Raw genomic sequence first — 17316 nt, 5'->3', positions numbered from 1 at the left:
GCTGGGCTTACCTGCCATCAGAGCAGGGGGGGTTTCCTCAACCAGACGTGTGCCAGCTCCAACTACCACTCCCCAGGTCTGGTGGTATGAAAGGTGCTGGAGCCCCAGCTGTGAGATGGCTGCTGCGAGAGAATGGTAGCTGGGCGGGGAGGCCACCTCTCCTCGTGCCCACTCAAACACATACACGTGTATTACACACCTGGGGCAGGCCCCGGAGGGGCCCATTTAGAACTGGAAAATGGTCTACAGCCATACCACCATGAACACACCCAATCTCGTCTGATCTCGGAAGCTAAGCAGGGTCAGACCTGGTTAGTACTTGGATGGGAGAACTGAAAAATGAAAACCACGCCACTTTCTTAGCCAATTCCTGCAGGTCTCTCTGAGGTCATGCAAGGAAAAGACCAGCAGGGGAACGGTAGGGAGGAACAGTATGTGCCCAGCTGTAGGGAGTGTGATACAGTTAGAACACAGAACTAAATCAAACAGCTTAGGCTGGAATCTCCTCTCTGTCATTTATCAGCCCAACATTCTTAACTCTGAACTTCAATGTCCTCATCTGTAAAATAGAGAAGCTACCATTCTCCCTGACAGAGATGTTCTGAGGATGAGAGATGTGACCATGAATGTTTTGTAAGCAATAATGTACCTTGCAGTGGAGGGCTTTTGCCAATAGACCCAGTTTGCCCCTGTGATGGTTAATTTTGTATGACAGCTTAGCGAGGCTGTGGCACCTAATTTTTGGTCAAATACCAGTCTGGGTGTTGCTGCAAAGGTAATGTTTAGAGGTGATCAACATTTAAATCAGTAGATTGAGTAAAGCAAATCACCCTCCATAAAGTTGGTAGTCCTTACCCAGTTAGTCAAAGCCTTGTGAGAAAAGACTGAGGTCCCCCAAGGAAGAAGAAACTCGGTCTCCATACTTGTCTTTGGACTCAAGACTGCAACATCAACTCTTCCCTGGTGTGTGCGTGTGTGTGTGTGTGTGTGTGTGTGTGTGTGTGTGTGTGTGTTTTCTTGAGTTACAAAGAGAGCTTCTCAATAGAGGGACCATCTCTTATTTCTCTTCCTATCCCCTGCACGTGGGAAGGAACCAAGCACATTGGATGCTTAGTGAATTTATGGATGGATGGATGGATGGATGGATGGATGGATGGATGGATGGATGGGTGGGTTAACCCTTTACAAGCACCTTAATCAGATTAGCCTGGGGAAAACAAGCCTATGGAGCTAGCTAGGACAGCAGAGTGCCCACTCCTCCTCTTTTCTATAGTCTTGCATGATACCAGCTTTACTACCCACCATCTTTCCCTTCTTTTAAGACTTAGCTCAATTGGCCTCTTCCAACATGCCTCAATTTAACCTCATATGCCTCAAATTAACTTTCCTCTATGCTCTCTCACCTCATCCTTTCCTTCCACACAGACCCCTTAAGTTTACAGTATATTATACCTACATGATTATGTTTTCTTGCTCCTTCATTTAGTTGATAGATTTTATTGAATGCCTACATATGCCAAGAACTTCCATGTCTGTGCAGTATGATCTCATTAATGAGAACACATGAAGAATCAGGAAATCTCTGAGAAGTCAAAAAGGGGGATACAAAGGTTTGCAATAAAAGATACAGCCTTTCACACTGGAGGAGATAATGCTAAGTGAAATAAGTCAAGCAGAGAAAGACAAGTATCATATGATTTCTCTCATCTATGGAACATAAGAACTAGGATGATCGGTAGGGGAAGAAAGGGATAAAGAAAAGGGGGGTAATCAGAAGGGGGAATGAAACATGAGAGACTATGGACTATGAGAAACAAACTGAAGACTTCAGAGGGGAGGGGGTGGGGGAATGGGATAGACTGGTGATGGGTAGTAAGGAGGGCACGTATTGCATGGTGCACTGGGTGTTATACGCAACTAATGAAGCATCAAACTTTACATCGGAATCTGGGGATGTACTGTATGGTGATTAACATAATATAATAAAATAAAATTTGAAAAAAAAGAACATGATTGGGAAGATCGGTGTGGAATGAAAAAATAAATAAATAAAGCTAAATCTCAAAAAAAAAAAAAAAAGATACAGCCTTTCAGGTCCTCATTCGAAGCCTGTATGCTCTCGGTTTACTCACACTTTTAATGGGGCTGGTTATTTAGTCTCCAAGCCCACAGCAAATCAGAGGAAAGCATTTATCCCCAGCAGTTGGCAAACTGACAACTATAAGAAGTCAGAGAGGACAATCTGTCAGCAAGAGAGGAGGCCAATAAACCTATGAAAAACAAAACAAAAGGTACAGGCAATCTGGGACCATTTAGTGAACGGGCAATCAATCTTACACATCTCATCCATTCATTAAACTGCATGAACCCATCATGATGCTGACTCAATTCAACAAAGGTCTTACAAGACAGGGAAGATTTTAGTATCCTAGAAAGCTTTTCATACAAATTGGCTAAATGGAACTTAGTGGACAAACTCAGGGCTACTAGGAAAGTTCAACTGCCGAAAATGATTCAAATTCTGGACAGCCAATATTGTATGCTGATGGAATTATCTATCATAACTTATTGAGCAAGTCTAAGACATGCCTGTTGCTTTAAATACTTGATTTCATTCAAGCCCCACAATAACTCTCTGAAGTGGGTACTGTTATTACCCTTGTTTTCTGGAGGAAGAAAAAGGAAGGAAACAGGCTCAGAGGGGTTGAGTAACTTGCCTTTGGTCACAAAGCTGGTTAGTAGCAGATCTTCTTTTATGACCAAATCAAAAGATGGGGAGCATAGCCAGTATCTACCTTTTCTTTTTTTATTCCTCTTAATGCTTAGCATAGATCTGGGCATATAGTAAGTTTTCAAAGTAGGGGCTCAGGTTTTCTCCATCCAATAAATTTGTCCCAAGAATTGTGCTAGCATCTGGGGATACATTGCAGAGTAAGCCAGACACAGACCCTGTCCTCCATTTAGTACCATACGAAGAATAGATAAATCCTTTCCACAGTTGGGGGGGGGATCGATTTGCTGTGATCATAGTAAACATGACTCTTAATCTGAGTCTTTAGAAAGCAGCTGAAGTTTTGTTCTTGAAAAACGTAAGCTCCAGGTAACAGTAGTTAGAGGTTTGCACATGAAGGAAAGCTATCCCCCACCTCTACTGTCCCCATTTCTCAGGCAGCCTGTGCCCCTCATGTCGCGCTGCCACCCTGTGCAACTGCCCTGAAGAGTGACTTAACGGAAGTCACTTCAGCATCCTCATCTGCAGAACGGTGGCGGTGGCGGTGGCAGGGAGGGGAGAGATGGATGGGCTGGGACATTCTGGTCCTCACTCCCCTCCTGCCTCTGGCAAGTTCTTCTCAAACTTTTCCCTCATCATGCCTTACCCGGCACCACCACAGCTCAGTAGCTAGAGTAGGTGTAAGGAGACTGTTTGCCCCACTGTAATGGCTTGAGACAATGCCACATTGTCTAAAATAGACAGTGGCTGGGCGGGAGTTTATTGTCAGCTGGCAAGGGGTGGGAGCAGGGGGTGGACCGGCTCTGGTTTCCCAGCCCCAGAACTCCACAAGCATGGGAGGATGCTATAAAAACAAGCCTGCTGAGAACCTCCCACGGGTGACATGAGCACATCAGTTGGGCTGTGGAGGAGTCAACTGTAGAGAAAGGGGCTCCGGGTGGAACATTCTAGCAAGGTTGAAATGGGTAAGAAGATCCAAGCTATTAGTTAATTTTAGTAGGCTTATTTGATTTTCGAGATATCTGTAAGAAGAGGGGACATATGTGGGCTAGAAATGGAGTGAAAACTATAATTTAAAACAAGTCCAGTGATGTATTGAGTGTCTACTATGTTCTGTTTTCCAGTGCTATTGTCACTGCTAGAAATACCGTAGTGAATATGACAGGTAAGTTTCCTCCCCTTAAGGAATTTACATCTGACCAGTGGAGCCAGTCATTAAACAGNATTCCAGGCACTGTTCAAAGTTTTATATAATAACTAATATAATCTTCATAACTATGCTATAAAATAAAAACTATTATTATACTCATTTTGCAGAAAATGAAACAGGCACAGAGAGGCCAAATGACCTTTCCGAGATCGNAGAGAGGCATCAAGGGGGGCAGGCAGGAAAGTAAGCAGGAGCCTCGGCCCTTTTAGGGAAGAACCACCCACACTATCACGGAACCTCTCATGATTTTAGTTTCTTTGAACATCGGCTCCACCATCCTTTTTTGCCCAGTGGAATTCCTCCATTTACACATGAAATTCCCTGAGACCTCAGCTTGCCTGCTGTCTCCCCTAGACCCAGAGCTCCCTCTATCCTCACTTCCCACTGACAGCTGGGTTGGCCTGGTACAGNAGAAACAAATAACCTGGATAATTTTTAAAAGGGTCAACTTTCACAAAGGCAGTAGAGCAGTATGGTGTGATAAACAATGACTGAAGTGGGGGAGAGCAGTATTTCATAGGGTGACTAGGGAGGACCTCTTTGAGGAGGTAACAATTCCAAATAGACCAGAAGGAACCAGCCAAATGCAGGTCATGGGGAAGAACCTCACAGATAGAGCATACAGCAAGTGCAAAGGCCCTGAGACCACCATGAGTTTGACACATTCAAGAAACCAGTGTGGCTAGAGAGTGGGGAATGACAAGGAGAGAACTGTGAAATTAGGCCTGAGACGTCTGTTCTCAGTGCAATGGGAAGGTTTTAAGGGAGCATGTTTTCAAAAGGTCACTTTGGCTGTACTATGGGGACTGGATTGTAAGGGATAAGAGAGGAAGAAGGGACACCAGTTAGAAGGCCACCAAAGTCACCAGAAAAGACATGGCAGTGGCCTGGAGTGGAGAGGGACATAAGAGGACAGATTTAGAATATATTTTGGAAAGAGAGGCATCAAGGGGGGCAGGCAGGAAAGTAAGCAGGAGCCTCGGCCCTTTTAGGGAAGAACCACCCACACTATCACGGAACCTCTCATGATTTTAGTTTCTTTGAACATCGGCTCCACCATCCTTTTTTGCCCAGTGGAATTCCCATTTACACATGAAATTCCCTGAGACCTCAGCTTGCCTGCTGTCTCCCCTAGACCCAGAGCTCCCTCTATCCTCACTTCCCACTGACAGCTGGGTTGGCCTGGTACAGGTGCCAGAAGGAGGATCTGATCAGCCCAGCTTGTCTCCTCATGCCAGGCCATCCTCTGAGCTATCCTCCTCTCTGTGAGTCGGGGGCTCCCCGCTAGGGCAGATGGGGAAGGCAGGGCTACCTGAGTGCCACAGCCAGGGGCTGTGGTGGGTCAGTCTCTCTTGAAATGTGCTGTGTTCTACAGGCCACAATTAGTAAGTCTAGCAGTAATCTTAGCTAGCACCTTCGTATCGCTCATCATTCCAGGCACTGTTCAAAGTTTTATATAATAACTAATATAATCTTCATAACTATGCTATAAAATAAAAACTATTATTATACTCATTTTGCAGAAAATGAAACAGGCACAGAGAGGCCAAATGACCTTTCCGAGATCGCACAGCTAGTAAGGGACGAAGTTGCGATTCAGACTCAAGTAGTCTGGCTGTAGAGGTCTTGATCTTAGGCCTCTGCTGAAATCCTTTCTAAGCTTTAGATCGGACTGTCCTGAGAAGGGCTCTTGAACATGGATGTTGACAAATATGGGAATAGATGTTGCCCCAGCTGCCGAGGCTGCCCATGATCATGTTTTCTCTAGTGAAACAAAGAGGAGACTCATTGCACCGTCTGCTTTCAGCTCAGATCTTCCATTTATTTCTATCATCTGGGTAAAGAACCCTAACTTCCTGGAGCCTCAAGTTTCTCATCTAAAAAAATAGTTAATAATTAAACATCTATCCTAGTGGTTTCACAGCCGTTGTTTGTAAAACAATCATTATGATGCCATGGGAAAGGCACATTTGATAAATGAAAAGATTCGGGGGAAGCAAAGAGCAAGAAAAAGTTAGAGGAGGGAGGGGACTAGGGGGTCCAGCCCTGGAAACTCTTGTGTTCAAAGGCCTGGGGACTGAAGATGAGAGGCCAGCCAGTGGTGCGGAAGTGGACAGTCTCAAGCGCCATGCTTCCTCCTAAAGACCATAGGGAGCCACTGAAGGATTCTTAACGGAAGAAGGAGGAGTTATGCCGTCAGATGCGCTATTTAGAAAGATATCTCTGGTGGCCAGTGCGGAGAACGGACTAGAGCAGGGAAGATGGCAGACACAGAGATAGGAGGCGGTTACAGCAGTGCAAGCAAGAGAGGGAGAGGATACGGACCCAGGCAATGGGAGAAATATTCAGGCATGTCACCAAGAGAATGTGGCAGTCCAGGAACCCACTACTTCCCAATCTAGAACAAGTCTCTTGTTTGGAAGAGAAAAGTTTCATAGTTACTTCATATCTGAATCGTGTTTGTTTCTTGGGTGTGTGAGTCTCCATTGATATTTTGTTTCTCTAAAATCTTCAAAGGGAAGGCTCTTTGCTTTGATGGCAAGGCCCACCCTCGCTTCCTGTGTGTGGACTGATGGCAAGCTTTCCTGGGAAGGCAGGTGTGGGGCCTCTGGTGTGGCTACTTTGCATAGCACGTTGGGAGTATTTGCATTCCCAGAATGTGTTTCTCCGTTGAAAGGGGGCCCCATTCAATTTATTATTTTATTTTATTCTATTCTATTTGTTTTATTTTGCATTACTTTTCGGTCTTGCAGCATCGGGTGAACGTGGCCTGGAAGTCAAGGCAAATTCCTTTCCTCTCAAGGGGCACCTGGGTGGCTCAGTCAGTTAAGCATCTGTCTTTGGCTCAGGTCATGATACCAGCTGCCTGGGATCCAGCCCCCGTAGCTTCTGGCCTCTGCCCCTCCTCCTACCCTTCACTCGAGTTCTTCTCCCTTGCTGGTGCTCACTCGCTCTCCTGTGCGCGCACTCTCTCTCTCTCAAAATAAATAAAACCTTAAAAAAAAATTTCCTCTCACAGTGCGTCCAGTGGTCTAACTACTGAAAGCCCAGCAGGCTGAGCAAGGACCCACAGAAGAAAAACCCTACTTGGAGTTTTTTAGACGGCTCCCTGGCTGTCTCCTGACTGGTGCTTCCCTGCACATACATACACATGTGCACACGCACACACGTGCACGTGGGCGTGCACGCACACAGCACTGTACCCACAGGGCCCCCAGGGCCCACACCCTCACATAAGTCCTTCTTCAAAGGCATCTTTGAAGTCTGGTGATGCCACCATTCTATGCCGTGTTTCCTTCCTTGGAGCGGCCTGATGGAAACCTACCTATTCCAAATCCTCAAAGAAAAAGGAAAAAGAAAACCTCTTCCTTCTGGGTCAATAAGTTAGCTTGTGGGGGCGGGGGGGAGGGGGACCAAAGCTGTATCGTTCGTGGAAAAGTAGATCCATGAAGTGCTGCTCCCCTGAATTTCATTGTCTTCCTTTACCTGTAGAAGTCTCCCACGGGGACGGGGTGCTTGGCTCTATGTGAGCGGAAGCAGGTTTGGGTCATAGCACCTTGCACTTCAGGGAATCTCTGAAACCAGAGATCCCAGTTCTGTAAGAGCTTATTTCTGACTAGCTTTAGCATTGAGCATAGTTTTTAAATATTGAGGTCCAACTCCAGCAGGCTTATTAAGCATTAGGGGATAGAAGGTGGGATGAGTTTATGATTTTTAAATGTGGGAAATATTAGGTTTGCCATCAGACTGGAAAAAAACTTGTTAAAGTAATAGTAACCACTATTGGTGAGGGCATAGGGAAACAAAGTCAACAAGTATTTATTAAGAACCTACTCTGTGCTAGGCATTCATTGCTCTAGGCCAGAGCCACTGTGGTATAGCACATGAGTGGACAAAATCTCTGCTTCCTGAAATGTACATTCTAATTCATTGTGCTAGAAATGCACACACTTCCCAGAACCCAGAATGCAACCAAGCCTTAAAAACGTGTATATGTGCCTTTTGGGTAGACAGTTGTGCACCCATGTAAGTGCAAGACTACAAAGTTGTTTGGAAGAATAAAAAGTTAAAGAAAAAAACCCTAAATGTCCAACATTAAGAAACTAATTAATTACAGTCACTTTTATATTTGAATACCCTACCACTATTGAAATAATGTTGAAGAATATGTGTGGGTCTGGGAAACTGTTCATGATGTATTACTACACAAAAAAGTAGGTTACAAAACAGTTGGTAGCGTGTGATTCCATTTGTATTAAATGGATGGAAAAAATTAAGTGAAATTTACTAATTTAGCAAAATCTACTGAGTGCTTACGATGTGCCTGGGCCTTGGAGTGACAGAAGTGAACAAGATTAGCAACGTCCTTCCTCCTATGGAATCTGTGGTGGTTGTCTCTGAAATGGTAGAATTTGAGGTAACTTTGNTACGATGTGCCTGGGCCTTGGAGTGACAGAAGTGAACAAGATTAGCAACGTCCTTCCTCCTATGGAATCTGTGGTGGTTGTCTCTGAATAGTAGAATTTGAGGTAACTTTGATTCTCCCATTTTTTTTTCAGTGTTTTCCATGTCTTCTAAGCTGATCAGATATTCCTTTTTAAATTATTCTAAAATTGGGATGCATGGCTGGCTCAGTCCAAGGAGCATGCGACTCTTGATCTTGGGGCCATGAGTTCAAGTCCCACGTTGGGTGTAGAGATTATGTAAATTAAATAAAATTTAAATAAATAAATAAATAACTTTAAAATTGAACATAATCTTTAAAGATTTATTTATTTATTTTGAGAGAGAGAGAGAGAATATGAGTGGGGCGAGGGGCAGAGGGAGAGGGAGAGTCCTCAAGCAGACTCCCCACTAAGTCATGACCTAAGCCGTAATCAAGACTGGGACACTTAAACGACTGAGCCATCCAGGCACCCCTAAACATAATTTAAAAAATAAACTTGGGAGGTGTTATCTTTGGGGTTAGAACACAGGACCTTGGGAATTAAAGCCCACCTCATATGTCCTTCCTCCCTCTGAGGAAGGAACCCAAGATGGCCAAGAGTAGTATAACCAGAGAGCAAAACCCAAAAAGACAGGGTGAGACAAGGACCAGCATTGAAAAGAAGCCACATCTCTAGCAGGGATCTAGTGTGAAGCAGAGACCAAGACTGGGAGGTGGGGAGAGTAAGTACAAAATGGAAGTGAAGGAGCAAAAGTCTCACCTTTCTGTCATGAGCAGGGCTCAAGTGCCCCAGGCTTGTCTTTATACTGGCTTTAAGGTGCGTGAGGGGCCGCAGGAGATAAAGGCACAGGGTCAGGTGGGCATCTTCTGCCACCTTTTTAAGCACACACCCAGTAGTAAAACACTGAAAACCAGCCAAATGCCCAATAAGGGATTGCTTAAATAAGTTAAGTTTCTTTTAATACATATCCATACAAACGCAGCCAAATAAAATTTTGAGATGTTAGCTAAATTTCGTTTTCCTTACTATTCCTTAGGACTCGGAAATGAAGTGACAGTGTTAATTATCAGTGGGTACTCTGAGACAGAAGTCCCATGCCCTCACCCACACCATTCTTCCTCTCCTTCCACCCCCAAGACCCAGCCCTGGAAGGAGTAGAAATCATTTTTAAAAATAGGGTTGGGGGAATATGATAGGCAAGGACACCCATGCCTCTCTTCCTTAGGGAAGCTTAGGGAGAATGTCCCCACCATTCCTGCCCCAGCATGGGTTTCACACAGTGGAATAGGCATGGTGGCAGGACAGAACTAGACAGAGCAAGCCTGTGACACCCTGCCCCACTTCAGAGCTTGATGAATTACCCAAAATTTGCCATAACCCCCAAGATGGGTGTACGAGGGTGGAAAGGGGTCTGATGGATTTGAAGGGGTCTTTGAGAGGGAACAAGAAAATAGAGAGTCTATAGACTAATAACCAGAGGCCACAACTGGCCCAAGGACCTCTCAGTGGAGGCCAGCCATCAGAAATCAGAGAGGGCCCGGTTTTTCCTCAACAGATGCCAGCATAGGTGAAATGATGTCAGGCTTGGTCATTTGTCTATTCTCAGATCCATTTCCTGCCCTCACAGTACCCCATTTCTGCTCTCCATTATAGGGAACTACATTTCCCAGGCTCCTTTGCCAACTGACTTGGCCAATGAGAGGCACTGGGGGAAGGCTGAAGTGATGGAGCAGGAGAGAGGCCAGGGTATTTCTCCCGGTCTCTGTCTGCCTGCGTCAGGTGAAACCCTAGCTCCTCTGGTGGCTGTCTCCTTTGATTCTAGCTCCTGCCAAAAGGCCCCTCCTCTGCATTCATATAGCTCCAGCCAGGCAGCCTGTGCCATAGTTCTAGGCAGAGGGTTCTGGTTTCTGGGCTCTGTAACACCACCATCTTACTGTGTCCCTCCAAAGCTAATGGTGACAGTCGCTTCTCTGTAGTTAATCTCTTTCTCTGTTTGGCTTCTCAGCACTTCCATAATTGATGCATCCCATTCTCTGTATTAGGTTTGGCTTCTATTTCCTAACTGGGCTTTGACTAATGAGGATCAAAGGCCTCCATCCCCTTCAACTGAGGTCTTAATGCTATGGGAGACCCCTGGGAATTTATCACACTCTCAGAGGGAAGGACGGAGGTAGAACGTTCTAAATCAACTGGATTTACCCAAAAGAGGCCTAGGAAACCTTTGGATGATTAAGTTTCTATAGAATTGATTAAATTAGGTAAGATTTTGTAGGTGTGTGTGTCTTTGTTTTTGCCACCAGGTGTAAAGGGAACTCCAAATAGAAATTTAACTTACAGAAAAAAATAAAATGACCATCTTTGCACACTTAATATGTAACTTGTGAAATTCCTACTCACTACATTAAATGTACACATAAAATGGATCTATGCCACCACCATGACTAAGTAAAATTTATACACGTGGGCAAAGGCAAGGAAGGGAATAGGACAAAAGAATTCCTTATAATGAAGTGGGAAGATGATATGTGATTTTTTTAAGACTTTATTTATTCTAGAGAGAGAGAGACAGCACATGCATGAATGAACAGGAGAAGGGCAGAGGGAGAGGGAGAGACAGAATCTCAAACAGACTCCGTCTTAAGTGCAGAGCCCAGCATGGGGCTCGATCTCACGACCCTGAGGTCATAACCCGAGCCGAAATCAAGGGTTGGATGCTCAACCAACTGAGCTACTCAGGTGCCCAAGATGATATGTGATTTTTTTTTAAAATCTATGTTATCCATTTAAAAAGGCATGTTTTCAAAGAAAACTTTTAAGGGTCACCTGGAGCCTTACTAAAACCAACCTCTCCATCCCAGGGTCAACCTCTTTGGAAAGTGGCAAATGTTCTTCCTCTGGAGCTGCACCAGGTGACAGGGGCATTTCAGCTTTTCGGAAAAGCTGAGAGAACCTGAAGTGTAAAGTTAAAAATACAGGCAAACAGCAAGGAATAGCAGAGGTGCTAATATACAAGCATTAAGAGCAAGTGTTAGAACCTTCCTAAAGTCACATCATAATGCAACTAGGTCAGATGGAAGGCTCTGACAACAAAAGACTGATGAGCGGTGCAGAGCCAAGGCATCCCAAGAAAATGAAGGCAGTGTGTCCAACTCGGGGTCATCTCCCTGTGGAGGATAGAGGCCTGGCCTTGGTAACTAACAACCCAGCCCCTTGGTACGCCCCTGAAAGATACAATCCTGGGCTAGAGGAGCTGACCTGCCCTCCATGTCCTCAGACTGAAAAGGATAGATGGATGAATGCTCTCTGCACAAAATTTTGAAAAGGAGACACTAAGAAGTAATGGCCCAAGAGGAGACAGTTCAGTATAGTGGTCCTGACCATGGACCTGGACCCAGCTTTGATCCCAACTAACTCCATACTATAGATGGGACCCCAAGACAGCCTTCGACATTTCATAGCCTCAGGCTCTCCCTCCATAAGGATGGAGATAATAATAGGACCTACCCTATTTTAGGAGTAGTGAAATAGATAAGATGGGAAAAAGCACAGAAGAGCTTAATTAACATTATCTTGCATAATTATTTTAGAAACAGAATCCCTGAATTAAATGTTTTAGAATAAACTAAGGTGTCAAATGCAATAGATATTAAGCCACAGACCCTGTACCAGACACGATGGAAGGCTATGAAACTCCTGGTAAACCTCTCTTATCTAGTGCTCACTGTTGACTGGAGAGTGGGGGGTGCACCAGGGGTTGAGAAACCATAAGACCCAATCAGAAAATCTGAAGATCCGGTGGAGGGCCATTTACTAGAGTGACAAGGGGAGACACAAGCTGCAAGTGATAAGGGTTTCGACTACCAGGTAACTGAGAGTACTGAGAGGTCCTCATCTATTTTATAAGCAGCTCTTCCCTCAGGAGTTGAGACAAAGAGAATTTTCAGGCCACTCAGAGCAAAGAGTCTTGGCCATGCCACTCAGTGTATGACAAGCTCCGGTAGATACCTCTCCCAAGTCAAATTGTTCCTGCGCTCCTTCACCCAGAGCACCCTCCTGGACCTGGGCAGATAGCTTTTGGATGGGTATGGAGAAGGGGCCACTGGGTAATTGGCTTTCTCAGGCCACACAGACAATCTTAGGACATCAAATTCCAGATCCAAGCCTAATGCTTCCCAAGCCTGTGATTCTTAACATTTTGGAATGTCAGTACTCCTGAAAATCTGATGAAAACTTTGGACCGTTCCCCAGAAAAATACACACATGCAAATACATAGACTATTTTACACATTATTTCAGGGTATCTGTGAAGTCGAAGGCCTAGAGATAAACAGACATACAGCTCATGGCAAGACTTTTTAATCCTTGAACAGAAAAACCCAAAGGCCGTCTCAATACACACGCACAATATATACACAATGCATTCTTTCTCTAGCAAAGACCAGCTGCTCTCCTTACCGAGTTTTTTGTGTGACCCTGACAAATTTCAGAGACTCGTGTGGTAAAGCCCAATTTCCACTTGCATTCCAAAATCCAATCACTCCCCCGTGTAATGGACTTCCTTCCAAATGTTTACCATCCTGTGACATCCCCAAGGCACACCCCAGTTGTCCCCTCCTAAGCAGCTGGGCGGTCAAAGTAAGCCTCATTGCGAAACTGTCAAGGCGAAGGCAAGAGGTTACATAATTCCAATTAGCAGAAGCCCCACCGATTCTAAACAGCTCCTACCATTTCATCATCTTTCCCCTCCAAGGAAATAATCACAATTGCCACCAACATCCTGGAAACAAAAGGCGACAGAATAAACATGGTGCTCACCCGGCAGACCCCAGGATTAAAATGTAATCTCAAAATAAAGTCTAATAACTTTCCCTCTTTCGAACACACTTGGAATAAAATTAGCATATAAATCAAAGCTTAATTAGGACATTGTAACAATGAACAGCACCGGCTGGTATTAAGGGTTTCAGGCCCAATATGATGCATCAAATAAACACCGTAATTAGAGAACAAAATCGGGGCGGTCTCCTGGTAATCAATCACCCAGCTAGGTTCAAGCCTTTCAACTTGAGGGTCACCTCTGTTTTTTGTCTTGTGCATCTTGCCTTCCAGCCAGGCTCTCCCCAGAGACTTCATGCATCTTCCAGGCCGTGCTCTGGCACATCGCTCTAGCTCCTGGCACTCGGGGGGGAGTCCTGGCACTAAACAGGGATGAAGAGACTTGCAGGTTGCTCCGAACAAAAGCCTGCAGGCTTCCAGAGTGCAGCGTGTGTCTGCTATTTGAGGTGTGCTAGACCCTTCAGCCGCTGTTCTCACCCAATCCAGACAAATACCTGTCTGAGACAGAATGCCAGGAATTCTTTTTTTTTTTTTTTTTTAAGATTCTATTTGTTTATTTGACAGAGAGAGACAGCCAGCGAGAGAGGGAACACAAGCAGGGAGAATGGAAGAGGAAGAAGCAGGCTCCTAGCAGAGAAGCCTGATGTGGGGCTCGATCCCAGAACGCCGGGATCACGCCCTGAGCCAAAGGCAGACACTTAACGACTGCACCACCCAGGAGCCCCAGAATGCCAGGAATTCTTATGAACTCGATCCCAGAACGCCGGGATCACGCCCTGAGCCAAAGGCAGACACTTAACGACTGCACCACCCAGGAGCCCCAGAATGCCAGGAATTCTTATGAACCATTTCTACGTTCACTATGTTCCAGCCATACTGACTTTGCTGTTCCATACCCCACCCCCACCCCCAAGGAAATGCCTGCCTCGGAGCACAACGTGTTTCTTCTCCCTGGGATGCTCTTCTCCCACAGGGCTTTCTCCCTCACTTCATTCAGCTTGTCCTGTAAAATGTCACTTCATCAGAGATGTCTTCCTCATCCCTCTTATCACCCTGGAAGGAACATTCTTTGCTGGAAAGTTTCAAGGGCCACTAAGTAGCACCCTTCACCCCACATAAATTCTAACTCAATAGCAAAATAAGGGTGAAAGTCAAGGCAGATGGGAAAACAAAATGTTGCCTTCATTTCCAATAGAACTGACATCAGAAAATGAGGCTTACAGCTGTGGGCAAGTAGGCTTCTGGCTACCAAGCGGCAGGTGAACCACCCAGCCAGGTACTGCTGGCCGAGGCAGCAGAGACACCGAAGAGGTGAGGCTGGAGGAGCGGGGTGGGCTGGTGATTGCAGAGGGCAGGGCACGCCCAGCAGAATGGGCAGGAGGAGAGCAGAACCCATTCTTCATCCCAAATCACCAAGAGTGGACCAGCCCTCCTCCCTGGGGGAGTGTTCCACAAGGGCGGGCACTCCCACCACAGAGGAGATGAGGGGGGAAGAGGTAGTTCCTATCCCTGTGCCCACTTTATTGTTCTTCAGAGCTCTGATGATTTGTTCCAATATTTGCTTATTTGCTATCTTCCCACACTGAATGCTAACTTCAGGAGGGGGACACTTTGCTTTGCTCATAGCTGCACCCAGAGACCCCGAGGGCCTAGAACCGTGCCTGGTAAATGGCAGGCTTTCAGTAAACCTCTGTGGAATGAAGGAATACGTGAGGGAGGCTTTTCTGGCATCTTCAAAGAAACACTAGATTCTGAGGCTGCCAAGTGCCTGGGCCGTGGCTGCTTCCATCCCGTAGCCACCAGGACTTGGCTTTGGAGTCACTGCTGAAGGACCAGAGCTTTTCCTATGATCTCCTTGAAGAGCGCCCTGATTTCTTACCTGGTTCAGCTCTCCTGACCACTGATCCACGCAGCTGGAGCTCCCTGCATGCAAGCATTGTGAGCCCTGCCCGCCGCCCCGTCCCCTGTACTGCGCACGGTATCCAGCACAGTAAACGGCGGCAGCAGGAGAGAAGGCGGGAGGGAAAAGAAAAGAAAGCTGGATCCCCTTTCTCTCTAAGCCCCCTTCCCCAGGGCTGGTCCTCTCACCTAAAGAGAACAGGGGACCCAGCCCTCTGCATTCAGAGAGAGAAGACATTGTCATCTTCATGTGACAGATGAGGCCGGAAGCCCAGGGACGGGAAGCCACCTGCCTAAGGCCACGGGGAGGACAGGTGGTAGGGAATAGGACCCAAGCCTTCTGACTCCAAGGACAGTGCTTATCATGTGACACCTGCTCTCTTAGGACCATGGGTCATGAGTGCCTCGGTCATGGCTCTGTCAGTCTGGAGAGGCTCTGATGACGGCACCGTGGCAAGTGAGAGACGAGTCCCTGTGGCCTGAAACTGGGCTTGGGCCCCCGGCCCTCTGGGGCTGGGCTCTCGGTCTGAGGCCGTGCTGGAGCCCCAGCAGGGGCTGCAACAACTTACCTGCCTCCTGGCCCCATCTCCTCCCCCGAGTGTCCACTGGTCCCAGGCCACCAGAGCCCGGCCCGGAAGCAGAGATTCCTGCCCAAGTCACATTACCAGAGCACCTATCTGGACTCTCATTCATTTCATTCATTCCCTTCACAACAGTGTGTTGAGCGCGTACCAGAGGCCAGACAGCACAGGGTATCAGGGACAGAATGGCGAGTAAACTATAGACTCTGTGTCTCATTCCCACAGAGCGTGAGCTCTAGGAGAAGAGACACGCATTCATCAAACAATTACAGCCAACTTTAAGTGGCATTTACATCTACTGGATTATTTAATTCTCACAATTACTATTATCATCCTCTTCTACAGCCGGGGAAGTGACTATTGAAAGGTGAAGTATCTTGCCAAGGCTCACACAGCACATAGATGGCAGACCTGGTATCACCATCACAACACGATGTGATCTCAAAGTAATTACAGAATAATATCTTAAACTTTGACAATCACCGTGAAAAAAAAAAGGCGCAAGCATGCCTAACAGGGAAAAGTGAGATCGTCTCCTTCCTTGGGGAAGGAGACAGTCACAAAAACTGACCCGGAAGAAGCAGCATGGGAGCCTGGCCTGAAGGCTAAGTCAGAGTTAGTCAGACCAACCAGTGAGGGGAGGGTGGGGTACGGGTGAGGCCTTTCCACAAAGAGGGACACGACTCACAAAGGCCTTGAGGAGGAGGTCTAGCCAAAGCCACCAGGGCGCCTGGTACTGGTGGTAGGAAGCAGGGGAGGGGGCTGGAGGTGTGGGCAGTGCCAGGTCAGGCAGGCACAACGTGCCACGTCAACAGTCCCACCCGTGGTACACTTTGCTGGAGAAATGCTGTCAAACTAGGGTACCAGCTGCACGTAGAGTCTGTTATGCGTGGAAACGTGGTAGAAATCCAGAAATCTCATCATTCACATTTCTGTCATTCGGACACACTGCCTGGGTGCCCGCCATGTGCCACACACACATTATTGTAGGCATTGGGGACACAGCCCCGTCCTCCCTGAGTGCATCCAATTTGTGGCCAGGGAGAGAGAACTCTCTGGTCACTGACATTCACACTCCTTCACCAGTTCTGAGCATGGACAGGGGGCGGGGGGCAGACACTGTGCTGGGTGTTCTATTGAAGGGTCTGGTTGACCTTTGCATGACAGATCAAAGCCTTGTTCCAAAATCAGAGCTAGAGCTCCTAGTCACCAAATGGACATCTCTTAACAATTCCATCAGCCGCTTACCGTTCACAGGATTTGAAACATTTCTTAAGAAACTAGCAGAGGGTAAATCATTTTGGGCTGCTCCATAAGGCAAACTCGGCTAATAGAATCTATTTCTATTGAAATGAGTGTCTACAGACCTGTAATTCATTCTGCATAACATTTACACACTCCACACCTCCGAAACCTTGTTAAATTACTTAAGTCAGCAAGGCTCAGCCTGAAGAGGAGATGGGGAACTAACACAGATTGGTTCAAAAAGGACTTCAGAGAGTGTTTTCAAAATCTGTCTGCATTGCCACTAGGTTTTTCTGTTTTTCTGTGGAATGAGACAGGGGGGATCATCATGCAGATAGCCCTGAAACTGTGACATCCTGTCTTCTC

The sequence above is a fragment of the Ailuropoda melanoleuca genome, chromosome 16, assembly GCF_002007445.2.
Source record: "Ailuropoda melanoleuca isolate Jingjing chromosome 16, ASM200744v2, whole genome shotgun sequence".
Lineage (NCBI taxonomy): Eukaryota > Metazoa > Chordata > Mammalia > Carnivora > Ursidae > Ailuropoda > Ailuropoda melanoleuca.
The sequence above is the reverse complement of the archived record's forward strand: the minus strand, read 5'-3'. Positions refer to the sequence as shown.